A 21,660-nucleotide genomic window follows, 5' to 3' on the forward strand; every position below is an offset into this window, starting at 1 on the left:
TTGATCCATTCATCTGTCAGTGGACATTTAAATTGTTTACATATTGTGATTGTTGCCGATATGGCAATAAACATGGGAAAGCAACTATCTCTTTGATATCCTGACTTCTATTCTTCTATATACCCAGAGGTGGGTATACAGCTGGATCGTATTTTTAATTTTTAGAGAAACCTACTTTTACTGTTTTCTATAGCTGATCTAGCATTTTACATGCATACCAATAGAGTACAAGAGTTCCAAGTTCTCTACACTTTTGCCAGCACTTACTTTTCGTTTTTATTTAGCATGGTTTTGATTGGCATTTCCCCGATGATTGGTGATGGTGCACACCTTTTCATGTACCTGTTAGGGCATCTGGATATCTTCTTTGGAGAAATGCCTATTCAAGTACTTTGTCCCATTTTTAGTCAAGTTATTTGGACTTTTGAATTATAGGAGTTTATTTCAGACATTAACTCCTTATCATTTATATGGCTTGCAAATGCTTTCTCTCATTCCATAGATTGCCTTTTCATTCTGTTGATTAGTTGTTTTGCTGTGCAGAAACCTTTTAGTTTGATATAGTTCCTTTTCTCTATTTTTGGTTTTATTGCCTGTGCTTTTGGTGTCATAGCTAAGAAATCATTGCCAAGACTAATGGTTCCATTTGTATGAACTTGTTGCTGTTGTTCAGACACTAAGTTATGTTCTACTCTTTGTGACTGCATGGAATGTAGCATGCCAGGCTTCTCTATGTTTCACTATCTCCCAGAGTTTGCCTATATTCATGTCCATTGAGTTGGTGATGCTATGTAACCATCTCATCCTCTGCCACCCCCTTCTCCTTTTGCCTTCAGTCTTTCCCAGCCTCAGGGTCTTTTCCAGTGAGTCAACTCTCTGCATCATGTGGCCAAAGTATTGGAATTTTAGCTTCAGCAACAGAACTTCCAATGAATATTCAGGGTTGATTTCCTTTAGGATTGATGTGATTTGGTCTCTTTGCAAGGGACATTCAAGATGCTTCTCCAGCACCACAATTCAAAAGCATCAATTTTTCAGCACTCAGCCTTCTTTATGTTCCAACTCTCACATACATATATGACTACTGGAAAAACCATAGCTTTGACTATACAGATCTTTGTCAGCAAAGTGATGTCTCTGTTTTTTAATATGCTGTCTAGATATGTTGTAGCACTCCTTCCAAGGAGCAAGCATCATTTAATTTCATGGCTGCAGGCATGGTCTGCAGTGATTTAGGAGCCCAAGAAAGGAAAATCTATCACTGCTTCCACTTTATCCTTTTCTAATATTTGCCATGAAGTGATGGGGCCAGATACCATGTTCTTAGTTTTTTTGAATATTGAGTTTTAAGCCAGTTTTTTCACTCTACTTTTTGACCCTCATCAAGAAAGTCTTTGGTTACTCTTCACTTTATGCCATTACACTTGTATTATCTGCATATCTGAGGTTGTTGATATTTCTCCTGGCAATCTGGATTCCAGTTGTGATTCATCCAACAAGGCATTTCACATAATGTATTTTACATATAAGTTAAATAAGCAGGGTGACAGTATACAGCCTTGTTGTGCTTCTTTCCCAATTTGGAACCAGTCTGTTGTTCCATGTTTGGTTCTAGCTGTTTCTTCTTGACCCACGTACATGTTTCTCAGGAGACAGGTAAAGTGGTCTGGTATGCCAGTCTCTTTAAGAATTTTCCACAATTTGTTGTGATCCACACAGTCAAAGGATTTAGCATAGTCAATGAAGCAGAAGTAAATTGTTTTCTGAAATTATCTTGCTTTCTCCATGATCAAGCCAATGTTGGCAATTTGATCTCTGGTTCCTCTGCCTTTCCTAAATGCAGCTTGTGCATTTGGAAGTTCTTGGTTCATGAACTGCTAAAACTTAGCTTGAAGGATTTTGAGCATAACCTTGCTAGCATGTGAAATGAACATAATTTGCAGTAGTTTGAACTTGCTTTGGCATTGCCTTTCTTTGGGATTGGAATAAAAGCTGATCTTTTCTAGTCCGTGTCCACTGCTGAGTTTTCCAGATTTGCTTACATATTGAGTGCAGCACTTTTAAGGCATTATCTTTTAGGATTTTATTTTATTTGTAATTTTAATTTTATTTTATTTTTAAACTTTACATAATTGTATTAGTTTTGCCAAATATCAAAATGAATCCATCACAGGTATACATGTGCTCCCCATCCTGAACCCTCCTCCCTCCTCCCTCCCCATACCATCCCTCTGCTCATCTGAAATTTCATCACCTCTACTAGCTTTGTTCATAGCTGCTGCTGCTGCTACTGCTAAGTCACTTCAGTCGTATCCGACTCTGTGTGACCCCATAGACGGCAGCCCACCAGGCTCCCCCATCCCTGGGATTCTCCAGGCAAGAATACTGGAGTGGGTTGCCATTTCCTTCTCCAATGCATGAAAGTGAAAAGTGAAAGTGAAGTCGCTCAGTCATGTCCAACTCTTAGCGACCCCATGGACTGCAGCCTACCAGGCTCCTCCGTCCATGGGATTTTCCAGGCAAGAGTACTGGAGTGGGGTGCCATTGCCTTCTCCATGCTTCCTAAAGCCCACTTGACTTCACACTCCAAGATGTCTGGTCCTACGTGAGTGACCACACCATCATGGTTCAGTTCAATTCAGTTTCTCAGTAATGTCTGACTCTGCAACCCAATGGACTGCAGCATGCCAGGCTTCTCTGTCCATCACCAACTCCTGGAGCTTGCTCAAACTTATGTCCATCGAGTCGGTGATTCCATCCAACCATCTCATCCTCTGTCGTCCCCTTCTCCTCCTGCCTTCAGTCTTTCCCAGCATCAGGGTCTTTTCCAATGAGTCGGTTCTTCGTGTCAGGTGGCCAAAGTGTTGGAGATTCAACTTCAGCATCAGTCCTTCCAATGAATATTCAGGACTGATTTCCTGAATATTAACCATCATGGTTATCTGGGTCATTAAAACTGATCTTGTATAGTTCTTCTGTGTATTCTTGTCACCTATTCTAATCTCTTCTACTTCTATTAGGTTCTTACTGTTTCTGTTCTTTATTTTGCCCATCTTTGCATGAAATGTTCCCTTTATATCTTCAATTTTCTTGAAGAGATCTCTAGCCTTTTCCAAATATCTTGCTTTCTTCTATTTCTTTGCATTGTTCATTTAAGAAAGCCTTTTTATCTCTTCTTGCTATTCTCTAGAACTCTGCATTCATTTGGGTATATCTTTCCCTTTCTCCATTGCCTTTCACTTCTTTTCTTTCTTGAGCTATTTGTAGAGCCTCCACAGACCACCACTTTGCCTTCTTGCAATTTTTTTTTCCCTTTGAGATGGTTTTGTCACTGCCTCCTATACAATGTCATGAACCTCTGTCCATACTTCTTCAGGCACTCTGTCTACCAGATCTGATCCCTTGAATCTATTTATCAACTGCACTATATAAACATAAAGGATTTGATTTATGTCATAACTCAATGGCCTAGTGGTTTTCCCTACTGTCTTCAGTTTAAACCTGACTTTTCCAATAAGGAGCTGATGATCTGAGCCACAGTCAGCTCCAGGTCTTGTTTTTACTGACTGTATCAATATCTAAAATTGTCAACTCACAGAAGCTGAGAATACGATGATACTTGCCAGCAGCTGGAGGGATAGGGAAATGGGGAGTTGTTTTATGGGTATAAAGTTTCACTTATGTAAGATGAATAAATTCTAGAGACCTACTGGCACCCTACTCCAGTACTCTTGCCTGGAAAATCCCATGGACGGAGGAGCCTGGTGGGCTGTAGTCCATGGGGTTGCTGAGAGTCAGACATGACTGAGTGACTTCACTTTCATTTTTCACTTTTCACTTTCATGCATTCAGAAGGAAATGGCAACCCACTCCAGTGTTCTTGCCTGAAGAATCCCAGGGATGGTGGAGCCTGGTGGGCTGCCATCTATGGGGTCACACAGAGTCAGACACGACTGAAGCGACTTAGCAGCAGCAGCACTGTACAAGAATGTCCCTATATCTAACAAAACTGTATAGTGGGAGTGGTGGAGGAAAGAAATAGGTGAGGGAGATTAAGAGGTACAAATTTCCAGTTGCAAAATAAATGACACACAGATATAAAAAATATAGTGTGGAAGATATACTAAATAACTATGTCATATATTTGTATGGTGACAGGTAGACTTGTGGTGATCATTTTGAAATGTATAGAAATATTGAATCACTGTGTTGTGTAATGGGAACTAACATAGTACTGTAGGTCAACTATACTTACAAACAAATAAACAAACTCATAGAGAAAGAGTTCAGATTTGTGGTTACCAGAGACAAAGATTGGGAGAAGAGGGAATTGGATAAATGCAGTCAAAAGGTACAAATTTCCAGTTAAAAGATAAATAAGTACAAAGGATGTAATGTACAACATGCTAAAGATAATTTACGCTGCTGTATACTACATATGAAAGTTGGTAAGAGAGAAAATCCTAAGAGTTCCCATCAGAAGGAATTTTTCCCCCATTTCTTTAATTTTGAATCTATATGAGATGATGGATGTTCAGTAAATTTAATATGATCATCTTCATGATGTATGTAAGTCAAATCATTATGCTATACACTCTAAACTGTATGTCAATTATATATCAATAAAATTAGAAGGAAAAAACATGGAATATAAAAAAAATGAACAAGAACAAAAGCCCCACTAGGAAACTTTTGGAGGGGATACATATGTCTGCTACTTTGATTCATGATGGTTTCATGGGTGTATGCAAAAGTCCAAACTCATTATATTGTATATATTAAATATGTGCAGTTTATTATATATCAATTATGGCTTCAAAAATCTATCAAGAGATCATATACTTTATAATTCAGTTCATATAACAGTCTTTGTTTTGGGGATGTGTACATCCAATTTCACCAGCCTATGGTTGAAAGAGGAGGTGGTTTATTTTATATTTTACATAGATATATTTTTATTTTGGGAAGACTCTTTGCCCTATAAACATCTACTTCATGCTTGTTAAGAATTTTGGCAAACTTAAATTCATAGTAATCTACCAAGCCTTTCTTACTTCCAAGGATATTATATCACTTCTAAGTGGAAATATTACCACATTGGCCTGGAAAATTCAAGCCACAAAATGGTGTGTCTGTCTGTCTATCTATTTGTCAGTCTATGATTTTGGGTTTTTTAAATGTAGACTACTCTATAATTGGAATAAGGCCCTTAATTGTGTTTCCTGTTCCACTTTTGGTGACCTCATGTAATCACTCCCCATATTTGCCATGTGTTTGAATTTGTATACATATACATAAAAGTATCATAGTGAGTCTGTTAAAAATCTTTATTGAGCACCTATCATGGTACAGATGCTTTCTAGGTACTAAAGACCCTGTGCTAAGGATTCAAGATGGACTTGGTCCCTGTTCTCAAGGAACTTACATTTCAGTGGGAAAGACAGAGCATAAAATGCAAATAAATGAGAATATTTCTAGCTCTTAAAGTAATAAGAACTGTCATACTTTTGCAGAGGTGGCCAATTTAGCCAGGGTGGTTGGGAAAACCCTTTGTGGAGAAATGGTGTTTTACTTGAGACTGGAAAGATGAGAAAGAGGCAGCTATGTAAATATTTGAGGAAAAAATCATCCAAGCATAAATATCTCTTTCTGTATATCAAAATATATATATTTGATATATATTTCAAAGTCAGGTGGCGCTAGTGGTAAAGAACTCACCTGCCAATGCAGGAGGCATAAAAGATGCAGGTTCAGTCCCTAGGTAAGGAAGATCTTGTGGAGAAGGGCATGGCAACCCACTCCAGTATTCTTGCCTGGAAAATCCCATGGACAGAGGAGCCTGGCATGCTACAGTCCATAGGGTCATGCAGAGTCTGACATGATGGAAGTGACTTAGCACACACAGCACATTTCATATATATTTATTTATTCTATTTCAAAGTCCCTGAAACATAAATAAACTTACTATGTAAGAAGAACCAATCTAACTGGAGCATAATTAATGAGGGGGAGGGAGTGTAGATACAGAAAGAAGCTATATCACATACAAGTTGTAGTCCAAGATAAAGAGTTTGTATTTTATGTTAGGTTTCATGGAGAGACACTGGGAGGTTTTAACCTGTGAAGCACCATAGTTTTCACAAAATTATGAGAGGTATTATAAAGAAGATAAGTTGTATGGGGAAATAAATAGAAACAGGGAGACAAATTAGGGGACTATTTCAGTAGTCCAGATGAGAGATGATAGTGCCGTGGACTGGTATTTTAAAATCCAGTGGAAACGAATTTGAAACATTTCAAGGGTAGAAATACCTTTGGAAATTGATTTTTGGAGATATGACGGGACTTACTGATGGATAGACCTGAAATTTGATGGAAAAAGAAGAATCAAGGAAGACTCCTACATTTTGTTTTAGTCTCAAGAACTGGGTGTTTACTCAAAAGGAGATGGGTTGGCCAGGAGCAGATATAGAAGTAAAACTCTGTAATCCTATTTGCATTTTATTAAGGTTGAGAGGTCCATTAGACTTTTCAAGTGGCAATGTGGAGTAGGGAGTTGTGTATATATGATATGATTTCTAAAGTTCAGGAGAGCAGTGCAGGCTGGAGCTACAGATTTGACAGGCATCAGTGTATAGATTTGAACTCTTGGTACTGGATGAGATAGCTTAGGGAGAGTGTATATAGAGGAAATGAAGGGTAAGGAAAGACTCCCGAGGTACTCTAACTTCTAAAAGTCTTATCCAGAAGGAGACTGAGAAAAAGTATCTAGTGAGATAGAAAACAAGACAATGATTAAAAAAAAAAGCCAAGTGCTATTCATGGGTCAATAAAATTAGTCAGAGATCTCTGCATTGGCTTGGGCAAAATGTAAGTCATTGGTTTCTTTGGTGAGAGCTTTTACAAGACAGAAGGGATTGAGTTACTGAATATAGATAAATATGTGGAAGAGCATTTCAATACCATGTTTTGAAAAATAAATGAAGAAATTTAGTTAGTGAGTAGAGACAAATATTTGGAGAATTTGTACCATAGAAGGAGAGATTAAGAGATTTTTGTTTGTCATGTTTTTAAAGTGTATGTTGCTGCTGCTGCTGCTAAGTCGCTTCAGTTGTGTCCAATTCTGTGTGACCCCAGAGACAGCAGCCCACCAGGCTCGCCATCCCTGGGATTCTCCAGGCAAGAACACTGGAGTGGGTTGCCATTTCCTTCTCCAATGCATGAAAGTGAAAAGAGAAAGTGAAGTTACTCAGTCATGTCCGACTCTCAGCGACCCCATGGACTGCAGCCCACCAGGCTCCTCCATCCATGGGATTCTCCAGGCAAGAGTACTGGAGTGGGGTGCCATTGCCTTCTCCAGTTAAAGTGTGATAGTGATACATATTTGAATGACAATGAGAGGAAGAAACTGATAGTTGAGTAGAGGTAGGGAAGATCCCCTGGAGAAGGGAATGGCAACACACTCCAGTATTCTTGCCTGGAGAATCCCATGGACAGAGGAGCCTGTCAGGTTACAGTCCATTGGATCACAAAGAGTTGGACATGATTGAAGCCACCTAGCATGCACTTGACATAATTACAGGAGTAAAGTCTTTCAGAAGGTAAGAGGGGTTGAGATTCAAGGAAGGCACAAGGAAGAATACTCCTAGAGGACTCTTCTATAATAGCAGCAAGACAATTGAGTATGGAGTTGAGTTAGTCTGGAGGCAGACTTTCTGGGTTCAGATCCTATGTTTGCCATCTGTGGTTTGTCTGTTTGTTTGTTTTTGGTAAACCTAGATGAATGCTTTCATTTCCTCATCTCTAAAATGGGGCTGATACATGGTATCTGAAAAAAAAAAAAAAAAACAAACATATCAAAACAGAGTTAGGGTTACTGTTAGATTGGTGGTTGCACAAGACAGTGGGTGGGGGAACTGGGTGAAGGTGGTCAAAAGGTACACATTTCTATTTAAAAGATAAATAAGTACTAGAGATGTAATGTACAACGTTGTGACTATAGTTAGCAGTCTTATATATTTGAAATTTGTAAGAAAGTAAATCTTTAAAGTTCTTATCACAAAGAAAGAAACTCTTTTTAACTATGTGAAGTGATGGATATTAACTAAACATATTATGTCACCATTTCACAATATATACATATATCAATCATTATGTTGTAAATCTTAATCTTAAAATATTATATGTCAATTGTGTCTCAATAAAAGTTGAAAAATTAAATACGGAGGATATAATAGCACTTACCTCATAGAGTTATAAATGTTGAATAGGTCAAATTGGATCAAGTGCATGGTCTTCCCAGGTGGCACTAGTGGTAAAGAACCCTCCTTCTATGCAGGAGACATAAGAGATGTGGGTTCTATCCCTGGATCAGAAAGATCCCCTAGAAGAGGGCACAGCAACCCACTCTAGTATGCTTGACTGGAGAATCCCATGGACAGAGGAGCCTGGCGGACAATAGTCCATAGGGTCAAAAAGAGTTGGATACTACGGAACACAACACAGGGATGGATGAAGTGCATAAAGTAGTACTTGGCAAATGGCAAGTTCTCAGTAAAACCCAGCTATTGTTGTTGTTGTCGCTGCTGTTATATGGGAACAGATGCAACTGTGTGGGTGAAATTGTTGATGGGAAGATGAGGCAGTTATCAGCTGACTGTACCCATTATGTCTAAGAAGAATGCCATAGGATTGTCAGATGAATTAGTGGGAAAAAAGTTGAAAATTTAAAGAGAAAGGAGAAGGTATTAAATGGTTATTTTTTTCTAATTAAGTAATTCTAGTATCATTGAGACTAATCTAGTACTAGGAATTCTGTATCATTGAATTGTTATGAGGAATAAATGAGATAATGTTTAAAAACACTTTAAAAGCACCATATAAGTGGAATTATTATTTTGTCAGCATAGGTAGTTGTAAAGTGAAATGTCTCCTCAATCAATATGAGTAAGGAAATGGTAAGGGACATTGTGTAATTGGTTTGATTTTGCTCCCTGATTCATCAAACTATTTTTTAACATTTCATAAACATTAACTATATTACAGGATATCTTTTCTTATTCATATAGATTTCATTTTTACTAAGTTTGAGCAAGAAATAAAGTCCATAAATTCAACATTTATTTAGGTAATGAAGGATTACAGTCTCAAAATATAGAATATGCCACTTAGCATTTGCAGTTCTTTTATACTCCAAATGTGACTATTTAACAGGCTAAGTTTATTTTAAAACAAGACTTAGGTATTCATGTTTGTAGCAGATAAAAGGCATCTAAAACTTCTGCCAAAGTTACCATTTTGACAACATGAAATTTTCCCATCCAGCTGGTCATTAGGCCTTTCCAACTGTCAATGTCTTTTGCAATCTGCTCTAATAGTAGCATATAATTAGCTTTATACAGATCAGAGACATCGGGGGGTAATATTCCAATGCAAATATCAAAATCCCAAGAAAGCTAACTCAAAGAGACATATGTCCCCACCATCCTTCATGACAGTCTTTAGCTCTGAAGGCTGTAGCAGTTGATTTGTGTAAGGTACTTTGAATCATAATTTGGAAATATTGTAATTAAATACCTATTGGAGTTCTGGAAAATATATTCAGGAGAGTGATATAAGTAGCAATATGTTATTAATGTACATTGTCTTTGCATATATAGTTCAGTAATCACTTCAAAGAAATGTGCCAGATAATTGGGGAAAAATGATTTCTAATGCTAGAGTGAATTTTTCAAGGTTTGATTATATGGGGAGTTTAAAATAAGCACAACTTTATTTTTAAGGTAATGTATTGTCTGACTGATTTAAAATTAATCTAATTTTAATGTATCACAGTGAGTTCTGTGTACATTTCCACACCTATACACATAGACACATGAAAGCTCTCTAGGTTCAAAATATGTCACTTTAAAGGGGACAAGATTGTTATGCTCAAATAGAATTTGAGACATCTTTTTATCTCTTGAGTTAAGGAATTCCATTTTGTAACTTTAAGAATTCAGCACCTAATGTCTTTAATTCTCCTTTAATAAGAATGTCTTCATCCTTGAGTAGTTTTGCACTTCCGTAGAAAGGTTTCTGCCTTTATGAGATTAATCTTTAGAGTGTCTAGTAGGTAGAACTAGTCGGCTGTTTTCCAGACTGTTTAGGTGGAAGTATTCACAATAGTTCTTTGTGAAAGTGTTGTCTAAGCAGAGGACTAATGGCAAAACTGTGAATAAGACATATCATGTGTGTGCAGAATATGACTTTTCACTAGCAGAGAAAAGAGAGAGTTTCTGTTGCTTTGCAAGAAATTCATTTGAGGACTATCAATAATTAAATATTCCTGTTCAGTGATAAATGGAATCTACCAGACTTCAAACCTGCCCATAGGAAACTTGCTGTTTAGCAGAACAAGTCCAAGACACCAACCGTGTGTCTCAGCTTATTACTTAGCCAGGTCCATAATGCCAACTCACACGAGAGTAGTGAGTTTACCATATACTGAAGACTAGCATTGGCTTTATTACAGTTGCTAATGATGAATTGGGCAATAACCAGAACCCATTGACAGTAAGAAGGAAACTGCAGTCTGGAATTTACATGTGAATATCATAAGTGAAAAATGTTCACTAATAAAGTCTGAAGTAAATGTCAGATGGGATTTGCACTGGGATGACCCAGAGGGATTTCTTTATTCCTTCTGAGTTTTTCATAAGCCTGTACCCCAGAGAGATGACAAGAAATTCCTGACTTGAGTTTCTCATCCTCCATCTATTTATTTGTGTCCCTTGATGTGTATACTTTTGTCATAAAACCATACTCATTTTCTGGCTAGGATCTTAAAATTTGTTTACAAACTCATTTGTGTTTCTGTATAATCCACATATTCTAGCTCCTGGTAGTCCCTATAGTGGACTAAGGATGTGAAGGACAAGCATTCTCATTCATCTTTGATGCTTGCTGGTAGCTCATTAGATGCTCGAGTGACTGAGATTTTAGACAAGTCAGGACAGGCAAGGGACAGAGCAGGGATCTTATATTAATTTCCCCACTTGATGGCTGAAAACTGGGAAACACAGAAAAGATAAGTGATTTGTCAGAGGTAAATTATTAGTTGCATTCAAACACTCATTAGGAAATAATAGGTCCTAGTTTTGATTATTTTCCATCACTTTATTTGACCTTTAATATCTTATGGCAACATATAGCGAGCCTACTGTGCTACATACAGTTCATAGGGTCTCAAAGAGTTGGACATGACTGAAGCGACTTAGCACACACACAAGTACAGCTTATTTCCATCCCTGATTTCTCAGTCACAATTCAAGAGTGTATTCTATGTAGACAATATATCCCCAAGGAGGGGGGATGATTTGGGAGAATGGCATTAAAACATGTATAATATCATATAAGAAATGAATTGCCAGTCCAGGTTTGATGCAGGATACAGGAAGCTTGGGGCTGGTGCACTGGGATGACCCAGAGGGATGGTAAGGGGAGTGGGGTGGGAGGGGGATTCAGGATGAGGAACACATGTACACCCGTGGCAGATGCATGTTGATGTATGGCAAAACCAATACAATATTGTAAAGTAAAAAATAAATAATAATGATAATAAATTAAAAAAAAACAATGAAAATAGATCCCCCTAGTTTCAGTGAACTATAGAATATAATGATTGCCTTGCAGTAAATGGGCTTCCCTGATAGCTCAGCTGGTAAATAATCCATCTGCAATGCAGGAGACCCTGGTTCAATTCCTGGGTTGGGAAGATCTGCTGGAGAAAGGATAGGCTACCCACTCCAATATTCTTGGGCTTCCCTTGTGGCTCAGTTGGTAAAGAATCCACCTGCAATACGGGAGACCTGGATTCAATCCCTGGGTTGGGAAGATCCCCTGGAGAAGGGAAAGGCTACCCACTCCAGTATTCTGGCCTAGAGAATTCCATGGACTGTATAGTCCATGAGGTCACAAAGAGTCTGACATGACTGAGAGACTTTCACAATTGCAATAAATAAACCCTAATATAAATTCCACAAATACTGCAACATGTGAATATATTAATGAAAGATTTAAAATCTTCTACTAAAAAAGTTATTTTTTTGAATATTTCTGTTACCTGGCCATGACACATGCCACCTAATTGATGATTCAGCTGATATAGCTGTTAAGCTGGATGTCCTCCTGCTTCCCTTAAGATTCCTGCTGAAGCCACATACACTTCCTAGTGTTGCTTTTTTGGTCATAGTTCCGTATACCTTGAGCAAGTGATAAGCATATATAAATATTGAGAAGATTACAGACCTTCCAATTACATAGCACTTATAGTCTCCCAGAGATCACGGCAGTTCACTAATTTCACCTCCAAAGGACACAATTATACAATGGTTAAGTGCATAACTTCCAGAGTCAAATGGCCCTGGGTTTAAATCTGAACATAGGTTGATCTCTTTATTAGCTGTCTGACTTTGACCAAGTTACTTAATCTCTCTTGTTCTTCTTTTTTTTTTTTTATCTGCAAAAAGGGAAAAAGACTGGTAGCTGCCTCTGAGCATTGAGGAAAAAGGTAGCTAATTAATTATTGTAAAGGGTTGAGCAAAATACTAAGTATGTATTATGTAGTCAATATCTAAATGATAGCTGCTGTTGCCACCACCACTGCTGCAGCTGTTCTTGTTATTAGAGCATCATTAGAAATCCCACAGAAGCAAATCAGGAAGGGAAAAGGACAGGCAGAGAATAAGGAATAAGTAGAAGAAAATAATGGTTTATTAGCTAATTTCATGAACTTTCCCACATCATTCTGAAGACAATAAAGTGCCCTTTCTGGGATTCGGCAAGCATTTTTGCTTTTCTTTTAAAGTATATGCCACATGCTTAGAAGAAATTTAATCAATTGATGATGATTCACATATTCCTAAATCTTCACAACTGAATATGGGAAAGTCTTTTGATAGTCAAGAGAGCTTTTTACTCTTGTTATAATCAGACAATCTCTCCTACGGAAAAGTAGGTTATATTTCTTAAATAAATGTATTTGACATGAATGATTCAGTTTCAAACTCTGAATTTATTGATTAGGGGGTGGAGGGGACACGGGTGAGTTTTGAACATTGTAGAATGAGCATTTCTATCCATAAGAAAGAATTCTGATAGACAGATTGCTTGAGTATGAGGCGATTATACAACAGAAACTTATTTCCTGTCTCTTTCTTCTCCTGAACACCCACAGGATACTTAGAAACATCCATCTGAAGGTATTTTAACTAACCTAGTGGCACAGAATGTCACAGACAAACATCTGAGTGACAAAGTAATTGTAAATGGACAAGACTGGTATAAACATGTAAAAGAGCAGGAATAATGGTGCTTATGCCAAGCAACTGATACTTAAGATCATAAGAGGAAGTTGAAGAACAAGTCAAAATCTGTATAATTACGATGTTTTGTCATGGATAGTGGGGCTTCCTAAGTAGTGCTAGTGGTAAAGAACCCGCCTGCCAGTGCAGGAGATGTAATAGCCTGGAGTTTGATGCCTGGGTCAGAAAGATCCCTGAAGGAAGGCATGGCAAACCATTCCAATATTCTTGCCTGGAGAATCCCATGGATAGACAGAGCCTGGCAGGTTACAGTCCATAGGGCTGTAAAGAGTCGGACACAACTGAAGTGACTTAGAACGCACGTCATGGATAGAATAATACCTTAAAAAAGGAGCTTTTGACTGCAAAAATACTCTTTGTATGGTATGGGGAGACATTTATTATTTGACATAACTCCGAACACGATTAAGTGGCCACAAAATGATAGGTCTAGTCCATTTATTTCCTGGGCAAGTACGATCTTTTACCCTCTGTGAAGTCTTTACCAAGATTTTGTTCCAAGGTCCTGCCAAGAAACATGATTGGTATAAAATTGCTTCCCCTAGTCTAGCAGCCTATATTCTTCTAAGTGTTCCTCAATACATTAGGTATTATAGTATAGAATTTCAAAATAGTAAGAACAAGCTACAGGTAGTCCAAGGCCTTGCCTTCAGAATCTTGTTGTTAATAACACACCTAAAGAAGACAAATATCTCAAGAAAGCACTTCTATTTAACCAAGTCATAATAGCAAAAACATAATGGCTATTTATTAGTTTGCAGTGATTAAAAAAAAATAATCACAGTTACTGGAATATTTGAAGCCTGTATATTCCCTCTTGTTAGCACTTATATGAAACCCAAGTTATAGTCAGAAAGTTGCTTGGCAAGAATGGAATAAAAATGAGACATTAAAGTTTTGATGTTATCAAGCTGAAATAGATAATCACAATAAAATGGATCTTACTAATAGAATTAAAATTATTGACTCTGGGGTCAGCAATATCCTGTCTCCATTTTCACACTGGAAATAGCTGTAAATATGAAAAGTTATGATTAAAGACCCTTTCTCTATTGGCCAGTGCTGTACAGTCTCTACCCACCTTTGCCATTGTGGTGCTCCTTCTCCATTTCAGTGACTCACCTTTCCTTACCACCTTCTCATTTAACTTCAATTTGACAATAACTTCAAGCAAATTAGAATAAATCCTATGGGCTCTGGAGTTGTATCAGTCAGGGCTTCAAGAAATAAGACCACACTTTAGATGGTTCAAATGAAGAAGCATTAATAAATGGATGTAAATTACACAGAAACTATCACTAGTTAAAGGGCTTCCCAGGTGGCACTTAGTGGTAAAGAGTCTGCCTAATGACACAAGAGATGTGGGTTCAGTTCCTGGGTTGGGAAGATCCCCTGGATGAGGAAATGGTAACACACTCCAGTATTCTTGACTGAAGAATCCTATTGACAGAGGAGCCTGGCAGGCTAGAGTCCATGGAGTCACAAAGAGTTGGACACAACTGAGTAACTGAGCACACACCACTAATTAAAAGTTGTTGAAATATGAAAAAAGTGAAAGTGTTAGTCCCTCAGTCATGTTCAACTCTTTGTGACCCCATGGACTGTAGCCAACCAGGCTCCTCTGTCCATGGAATTCTCCAGGCAAGAATCCTATAATGTTTACCCATTCCCTTCTCCAGGGGATCTTCTTGACCCAAGGATTGAACCCGTGTCTCTTGCATTGCAAGCAGATGCTTTGCCATCTTAGCCACTAAGGAAGCCCTAAAAATTATTACAACCACTAATCTTAAAGGTACTGAAGGTAGCTGAATAAAAACAGGAACCTTGGAGGACACACTTAAAGGCAGAAGGTGAAATCTCTGAGGGGCTTTAGTACCTCTAGTGACAAGGTGCTGAAGTAAGAAGGTCTGAGGGAAGGACTCTGACCTTTTAATTCTCCTACCCTAACATTTCCTGCTAGTGCCTCCTGTTTGCCTAACCTCATGGAAAGGTAGCTGGCAAGGGAGCATGAGCAATTTAGTCCATAGAAGTCAACCTCCCAGGAAACAAAGCAGGAAAGAAAAGGGTGGAAGTGGATATTGCTGGTGATTGTGAGAGAGGAACAAAACATAATAACCAGCGTAGGAGACATAGTCCATCTTTCTAGAGACCTTTTTGTCTTAGTTTGCTATGGCTTCTCTAAAAGTCTGGGTATTATACCATAGCCTAGGTGACTTATAGACAGTAAAATTTATTGTTCATAGTTTTGGAGGCTAGAAGTGCAAGATCAAGGTGCCATCATGCTCGGGTTCTGGTGGGTGCTCTCTTCTGAGTTGTAGGCTGCAACCTTATTGCATCCTCACATAGTGAAAAGGGACAAGGGCGCCTTAGGGGTTAGGATTTCAACAGGTGAATTTATGATGGACATAAACATTTACATCACAGTGCCCTTTTTATGATCATCTGGCTCACTGTGTCCTGATCTTATGTTCTCTCAAAGGAAAGTCTTGTTTATCTCATATCTGATGTCTTTATCACATGTTTACTGTAGTCCCTCAAACACTGAAATCATAATCTATAAGAATATAACTGGTTCATAACTGAGAACCATAGAACTAGTGAACATTGGGAGCATATCTAAAAGCCAAAGCTGAATTTGCTTATTTTCTAATCTAGAACAGAATAGAAGAATTAGAATGATAGAAAGGAAGAAGATGGGTATGGTGGTTAGAATACATGTGTGATGGGAATGAATGTGATCCATGGGCCTGAATCATCATTGCCCATCAAGACACAGGAGTTTTTGTCTGCTTTAATTGTGCGGTAACTAGTACTCTGCAGTCCTACATACTCAGAGATTCTCAAGCAGAGGAGAGAAAAGAGAGAAAAAATGATAGGGTTTGTTGGAAAGACAAAACCACTGAGTGAATTCTAGGGAGAAAAATAGAGAAACATTGATTTTGACATTGCTTTCAAATAATTATCATGCAAGCCCACCACTACTGTTGGCTGAAATATGCAATGACCAAGGCAGGGAATGTTTCCTATTTTTAACTTCTTTCAAGTATAATCATATCCTCCTACATAACATATACTCTAACCAAGCTGGATTTTTTGTCATTTCCTTGCTTTCTCTACTCTAATACATTTTACTCATTTTGTTTCTTCATCTTTATCTATTGAAATTCTGTCCATCCGTAAAGATTTATTTCAATATTACTTTTGATCTTTGGTGAAACCCCCTAGTGGTTCAGATGGTAAAGCGTCTGTCTGCAATGCAGAAGACCTGGGTTCGATCCCTGGGTTGGGAAGATCCCCTGGAGAAGGAAATGGCAGCCCACTCCAGTATTCTTGCCTGGAAAATCCCATGGATCTTGGAGCCTGGTAGGCTACCATTCATGGGGTCACAAAGAGTCAGACATGATGGAGCGACTTCACTTTCACTTCACTTCTGGATCAACTTGTATTACTATGTATTCTTCCTATGTAATTGATCACTTTTTTCATTATTTTAAAGTTTACTGTAAGATCTTTGAGAGTGGAGGCAGTATCGAATTAATCTTTGTTTTCTCTGCAACCACTAGCATAGTGCCTAGGATACACATCTTTGGTGTAAAGAGCCTGTTGTTGTTCAGTTGCTAAGTCCTGTATAACTCTTTGTAAACCAATGGACTGCAGCACAGCAGGCTCCTGTGTCCTCCACTATCTCCCAGAGTTTGCTGAGACTTATGACCATTGAGTCACTGATGCCATCTAACCACCTCATCCTCTGTTGCCTCCTTCTCCTCTTGCCCTCAGTCTTTCCCAGCATCAAGGTCTTTTCCAATGAGTTGGCTCTTCACATCAGGTGGCCAAAGTATTGGAGCTTCAGCTTCAGCATCAGTCCTTCCAACATAGTGGGTGTAGCTTTTTGTTAGTGTGATGGACAACTGTGGAATCATTATGTATGTTAATAGAAACCATGAAAGATGTTCTTAGGAGTAAGGATTTAAAATGTCAGTGGATATGGATGATTTGAAAACATCTGTCTTCATAAGACTGAGTTTCCCTCACAGAATGCTAACACTTCTGTTACTTTTATGAGCACTTTTTTCCTTATAAATCACCTATTTCATAAAACTTTTTAAAGTTATCCTCAAGTTCTATAAAGAATAAAAAATGAAGATGATGTTCTTTTCTAATTTGGGACTGTTCACCAGCATGATTCCCAGTTCGTTACTTACACCCTAGCAGGTATTCTCTATCACAGGATCTATTTACAAGAGATAATATGCATTCTAACTGGATCCTTGTTATCTATCTAAAAACTGCAAATGAAATAACTACTTAACATTCTGCCTTCAACATTTTATCCATTTTCAATGACTAAATTCTTTCACATTAAAAAATTTAGCACTTATCAGCAATTATGAATATAAAAATAAAGTCTAATGATGTAATAAAATACAGTACATAAAATAGTGCAGAAATGTAACTGGTGGTTAATTAAGAGATAATGCCTGCAGTACTGAATAGTGTCATCCTTTGGCACAAATGTTTAGGTGAAAGAAAGAAAGAAAGTGTACTCAGTCATGTCCAACTCTTTGCGACCCCATGGACTGTGGCCTATCAGGCTCCTCTGTCCATGGGATTTTCCAGGCAATAGTACTGGAGTGGATTGCCATTTCCTTCTCCAGGGGATCTTCCCGACTCAGGGATCAAACCCAGGTCTCCTGCATTGTAGACAGACGCTTTACCACCTGAGCCACCAGGGAAGCACCATGTGAAAGAAAGTCATTATTTTAAGAGCAGAAAAGTAATTTATAAACATATTTATGCTGCAGCCTGATTTAGGAATACCACTGGATGACAAAGACAAGGAGGGTTATGTAGAAGAATGGTGTTCTTGTGCCCATCTACTCTGCAACAGAATGCTTTTCTGTTCTAATACAAAGTGCTCTATCTTGAGTTGAATTTTCTTCTTTGTAAAATAAAGAACACATCTCTGCTTTAATTACTTCATATGGTTTTTATGATTTCAAACTAAAGAAAAAGAGAGAATATTGACAAGTTAAGCAATGTTATATAAATGTGAGAGAAGGCACATGCACACACACATACACACAAACACAGAACAGATGTAAGCTGCACTGGTATTGGTTTTTCCTTTTTTTTTTTTTTTTGAATTGAAGTATAGCTGATTTACAATATTGTGATAGTTTCAGGTGTATAGCAAAGTGATTCAATTATAAATATGTATCTATTTTTTCAATTTATTTTCAATTATAGGTTATTATAAGATATTGAATGTAGTTTCCTGTGCTATATGGTAGGTTCTTACTGTTTATCTGTTTTATATTTAGTAATGTGCATCTGTTAATCCCAAGCTCCTAATTCATTCCTCCCCTGCCTTTCACCTTTGGTAACCATAAATTTGCTTTCTATGCCTGATTCTTTTTCTATTTTGTAAATAAGTTCATTTTTATCATTTTGTAAGATTCCACATATAAGATATCATATGATATTTGTCCTTCTCTGTCTGACTTACTTCACTTAGTATGATAATCTTTAGATTTGGTTTGTAAAAGGGCTGTTTTAGTCCTTTAGAAGACAATGTATGCTTCACAGTAATTTTCTTAACTATTCCCTGGTATTTGCTCTGGGACACATATATGACTAAGATTTAAGGTAAAACAGAGAGTACTTAAAGTTACCCATTCCTGAAAAAAATATATGAACTCACTAGGGACTTGAATGATATATTTCCTAGGTCACTTGTAAGATGGACTCCCCAGGTCATTTCCAAGATTCAAAATCCCTAATTTTAGTTAAAAAATAATATTTGAAATAATTTTAGCACAGGATTATAAAGAATATAAAATTATATAACAAATATTAATATATGAGATCAAGCCAATAAGGTGACCAAATATAGAGCAATTAAATATGTCCTTTAAATGATTTTCAAAAACACTGTAGTGAATCAAAGACCAGTTTAAGAAAGGCTTTCTAGGTGTGAGTTGAAATTTTATTTATATATCTATTATAGGTTGAAATATTATGATTTCAAGGGGAAAATATGTATATATATTTGGTAATTCAGATGACCAAAATATATTTCTCATATATATTTGGTCTTCATTCATATTTCCAGGCTTATAGCTCCCCAAACCCTTAGAATTTCCTGAGCAATAAGACCAAAGGGAGCATCTCTTGTTATAATATTTGGTATCTTTTCCTCAGTTCTTGAAATCACTTCAGAGCCATAAAGCTGAAATGGGTATCATGTTACTTTTACAAGTCCCTTTCCACCATAACTGGGCTTGTGTTTATGAAGATAACTTTTGGAAAGAAACTAAGGATGGGGGCTGGTTGCCAGGGTAACTAATCATGAATAAAGAGTTGAAACTTTCAGTCCCACCCCTTGATTTCCAGAGAGGGGCAAGGAGCTGCAGGTTGAATCAATCAGCAATTGCCAATGAGTTCATCGACTATGCCTATGTAGTGAAGCCTCCATAAAAATCCAAAAACAGGGGATTTGGAAAGCTTCTAGATCAGGGAACCAGAATGTTTTCATGTGTGATTGTGCTGGACCCAAAGCTCCACTAGGACAGAAGGTGCTTTGTTTAGGACTTCACCCTATGTATCTCTTTATCTGGCCATTGATTTGTATCCTTTAATACCATTTGTAATAAATTGGTAATCTTGTGAGCAATAGAGTTTCCAGGGTTTCCCCCATGGCTCAGCAGTAAAGAATCTGCCTGCAATGCAGGAGATGCAGGAGGCCTGGGTTTGATCCCTGAGTCAGGAAGATCCCCTGGAGGAGGGCATGGCAGAAGTTGGTTATCAACCTGGAATCATGATTGGCATCCTGAGTTGGAGGAAGTCATTGGAAGCTCCAATTTGTTGCTGGTAGGTCAGGTAATATCCTGAGCTTACAATTGGTGTTTGAGGTGGAGGGCAATCTTATGGGACTAAGCCTTTTACCTGTGGAATCTGATTCTATTTCTGGGTAGATAGTTTCAGAATTGACTTGAATTCTCAGATATCTTGAATTCAGTGTCCAAGGATTGCTTGTTGGTGTGGGCAAGGCTCCCTACACATGTTGGAATTGGGTCCAGGAACCCAAAAAAACTAACCATTTAAATCAAATAAATATCTAGTATTTATAATAATACTAGTTTTGATATATTAGTCAGTGATTAACCTGTTGTTTGACAATCAGTTATAACAACAAAAAGAATCAACAATGATAATGATCAATGAATACGTATAGATATGGCACTTGAAAGTCTGTAATGTGTTATAATCAGATACCATATAATGAGGTTTAATAAGTTTTTTGAATGAATAAATAAACATTAGAGATTCTCATCACTCATTCAGCAATTTTGTTTCTGTTTTCATGTGTTATACTTCCTTGCAATAAATAGTGTACATATAAATACATATGAGTGCAGGTATACAATCTCATGGGGGTAGATGTATTTTGAAATTCAGAAGTTTATTTTAGAAAAGTGATACGGAGTATACTGATTTGGGGTAACAGCTCAAGTGGGTCTGAATCAGCACCTCGTCCAAATATTTACAGTATATGGGAAACATAAAGTTTATGAAATACAAACCTCAGTCAGTATCAGTTCAAATTTTGCTGAACTGAATATGTTGGGCACCAAATTTGAAGAAACCCTCTTTTCAGAGCATTTTATTTTATTTATTTTTTTTGCTTCTTTTTTTAATATTTTATTTTATTTTTTAACCTTACAATATTGTATTGGTTTTGCCATATATCAACATGAATCCGCCACAGGTATACACGTGTTTCCCACCCTGAACCCTCCTCCCTCCTCGCTCCCCATACCATCCCTCTGGGTCATCCCAGTGCACCAGCCCCAAGCATCCAGTATCGTGCATCGAACGTGGACTGGTGAATCATTTCATATATGATATTATACATGTTTCAATGCCCTTCTCCAAAATCATCCCACCCTCTCCCTCTCCCACAGAGTCCAAAAGACTGTTCTATACATCAGTGTCTCTTTTGCTGTCTCGTATACAGGGTTATTGTTACCATCTTTCTAAATTCCATATATATGTGTTAGTATACTGTATTGATGTTTTTCTTTCTGGCTTACTTCACTCTGTATAATAGGTTCCAGTTTCATCCACCTCATTAGAACTGATTCAAATGTACTCTTTTTAATGGCTGAGTAATATTCCATTGTGTATATGTACCACTGCTTTCTTATCCATTCATCTGCTGATGGACATCTAGGTTGCTTCCATGTCCTGGCTATTATAAACAGTGCTGCGATGAACATTGGGGTACACGTGTCTC

General features: G+C 37.6%; 1 pseudogene; it reads left to right on the top strand.

Annotated features, from left to right (window-relative positions):
* The window catches only part of LOC147340957 (uncharacterized), a 137,966-nt pseudogene that overhangs the window by 80,716 nt on the left and 35,590 nt on the right, over nucleotides 1-21,660 (top strand).

This window comes from Bos grunniens, chromosome X (assembly GCF_055505025.1).
Source record: "Bos grunniens cultivar Pamir isolate PY7600 chromosome X, Bosgru_T2T1.0, whole genome shotgun sequence".
In the NCBI taxonomy this organism is placed as follows: domain Eukaryota; kingdom Metazoa; phylum Chordata; class Mammalia; order Artiodactyla; family Bovidae; genus Bos; species Bos grunniens.